Raw genomic sequence first — 2,822 nt, 5'->3', positions numbered from 1 at the left:
GAGGCAGACCTGTCCTTGCTTACAGACAGCCCCGCAACCTGAAGCAAACACTCACCAACAACCGTACACCACACAAAAACACTAACCCAGGAACCTATCCCCGCAACAAACCCCGTTGCCAGCTCTGCCCACACATCAGCTCTAGTGACACCATCACAGGTCCTAACCACATCAGCCACACCACCAGGAGCTCATTCACCTGCACATCTACTAATGTGATATATGCCATCATGTGCCAGCAATGCCCCTCTGCCATGTACATTGGCCAAACCGGACTGTCACTACGCAAAAGAATAAATGGACACAAATCAGACATTAAAAAATAATAACATCCATAAACCAGTTGGAGAACACTTCAATATCCCAGGCCACTCTGTAGCTGACTTGAAAGTTGCCATACTTCTACAAAAAAAATTTCAAAAACAGACTTCAGCGAGAAACTGCAGAGCTGGAACTGATCTGCAAACTTGGCACAATTGGACTGGGTCTGAATAGGGACTTGGAATGGTTATGTCATTACAAGAAGTAATTGCCACTGATCACACATTCTCACCTTCTCATCAATGGTTGTGAATAGACCTCATCTACTCTAACTGAATGGACTTTGCTAACACTCACCCGCCCCACTGTTACGTTTCTTACCCTTGGATGTATATATATATATACTCCCTATCTGTGATTTCCATTTCATGCATCTGACGCAGTGGGATGCAGCCCACGAAAGCTTATGCCCACAGAAATGTGTTAGTCTTTAAGGTGCTACAGGATTCTGGTTGTTTTCTTCATGGTTCCTCGTAGGGAGTTTCCCCATTTATAATGTTCCTTGAGAGAGGGAGAAGAGGAAATTTTTCTGTCTTTCTCTCTCCACTTTCTGTTCTTTCTTTCCCAGTCAGGATCACCTAAGGCAGGGGTTCTCAAACTGGGGGTTGGGACCCCTCAAAGGGGTCGCAAGGTTATTTTGAGGGCTCGCGAGCTGTCAGTCCCATGCCTGGCTGACAGCCAGAGGCCTTCAGAGCTGGGCGGCTGGAGAGCAGCGGTTGCTAGCCAGGGGCTCTGAAGGCCACGCTGCCCCCAGCAGCAGCGCAGAAGTAAAGGTGGCATGGCATGGGGGGGGTTGTCACTTTTTGCGGCGGGAGGGTCATCACAGCTTGAAATATTTTCAAAGGGGGTCTCGGAAAAAGAGGTTTGCGAACCCCTGCTCTAGGGTGACCAGATATCCTGATTTTATAGGGACCGTCCCAATATTCAGGACTTTGTCTCCTATAGGTGCCTATTCCTCCCCCCCAACCTTCTGTCCTGGTATTTCATATTTGCTCTCCGGTCACCCTAGGATCACCCCTTTCATTTCAGATCGGGGAGCGGTCCCCTCCCAGTTCCCAGGATTGAGGGGCCTCTGGAGCAGAAAGACCTTGGAAGCTCAGGATGAATTTTTGGCAGAGAAGGGCCCTAGGCCTGAGGACGCAGGTGAGAAATGACTGTCCCATCTCTAGATTCTCTCCTGTGGCCTCTGGGAAGCAGGATGGAGCTCGTATAATAAAGTCCATGCAACATTCCCCTTTCAGCCTGGCTCAGGTTATCCTGGCTCCATTATCCGCTGGATTTCCCTGGAAGCAGCAAGCAAGGGGTGTTTCCCACCCTCCGGGAGACCCCAGCCTGGGACTAAAGGCAACTTCCAGCATCTCCTCTCTCCCTTCCGGGACTCAAGTTCTGGTTTTACAAAGAGTTAAAGAAGCCTGACCTCCACAGAGTCTGAATTAATGCCACAGTTTCCCCCTGTCTCCATGGTAAACCATTGTTTTAAAGCCCAATTGAGGGGAGTTAAATCAGTTCTCAGCTTGTGGCCTTTGCACTTAATCCTTAAGTATTGTGCCACCATGGGGGCCACTTCCCCCTGCCTCTCTTTCACACACAAACAGAACTGCCTTTGCACAGATGCCTGGACAGCAAAAATCTTTTTCTGGTCTTTATCCAAGCCAGGGTGTCACTACAAACAGAAACTCATATGGGGATGTAGCTCAGTGGTAGAGCGCATGCTTTGCATGCATGAGGCCCTGGGTTCAATTCCCAGCATCTCCAGGTCCTTTTGTCCCTGCTATAGTAGTGAACTCCAATGGGACTGCAGAAAAGACATCCTATGTGACAGAAACTGGGACCGTCCTAAATTCTGATAGGTCCTTGTTATTCATACTACAGTATCACACTGATGAGGCAAGTGCCAATCCCATGGGAGGTCTGTGGGGGTTTCTGCTCCTAAATCACCTCGGTCCTTTTCAGATTTCCACCCACTGTCTCTTCTTGGGATGACGGCGGAGGGGAAGGTCCCAGCAGTCAATGCTTAGAAAGAAAATGTCAGTGATTTGCACAGATTTGCACAGTGATTCCCCCTGTTGCTCTGGGGGAATGGGGCACTAGTGCAGCTTGTTTGGGAGAACGCTGATGATGGATGCAAACAATGCTGGATTCAATGAAAGAGGAGACCAGATAAGGGGGAGGTGGATGGCGGCTCCACAGAGGGGCTTGGCCCTTAGACACCCCAGTTATAGGCGCCCCGGCTTGTCCTAGATAGAAAAGATCAACTGGGGCCCATTTGCTTTTGTAGCTTTTCAGTGTATTTTAATCCTGGCTGTGGAAGGAAACAGACCAACAGAAAGTGAAGAGAGAAGGAAAAAGACAGCCTCCCTGTCATCCTTCTCCCCTGCGCCTTCCCCACTTTTAATCTATAATCCCATCCCTCTGCGTTCCCTGTGGGGGCATTTCAGCCCGATCAATGGCCCCCTCCCCTTTAGGTGGGGGGCAGTAATTTGGGGAGTAAGCCGAACCGT

At 49.6% G+C, this 2,822-nt stretch overlaps 1 non-coding gene across 1 annotated transcript; it reads left to right on the top strand.

Annotated features, from left to right (window-relative positions):
- Positions 1-2,004: 2,004 nt before the first annotated feature.
- TRNAA-UGC (transfer RNA alanine (anticodon UGC)) lies at positions 2,005-2,076 on the top strand. Its single transcript has one exon. It is a non-coding gene; the product is annotated as a tRNA-Ala (tRNA).
- The last annotated feature ends 746 nt before the right edge of the window (positions 2,077-2,822 follow it).

Source organism: Emydura macquarii, unplaced genomic scaffold (assembly GCF_026122565.2).
Source record: "Emydura macquarii macquarii isolate MOO-44397 ecotype Brisbane River unplaced genomic scaffold, CSIRO-AGI_Emac_v2 contig_3450, whole genome shotgun sequence".
NCBI classification, from domain to species: domain Eukaryota; kingdom Metazoa; phylum Chordata; order Testudines; family Chelidae; genus Emydura; species Emydura macquarii.
The sequence above is the reverse complement of the archived record's forward strand: the minus strand, read 5'-3'. Positions and strand labels throughout refer to the sequence as shown.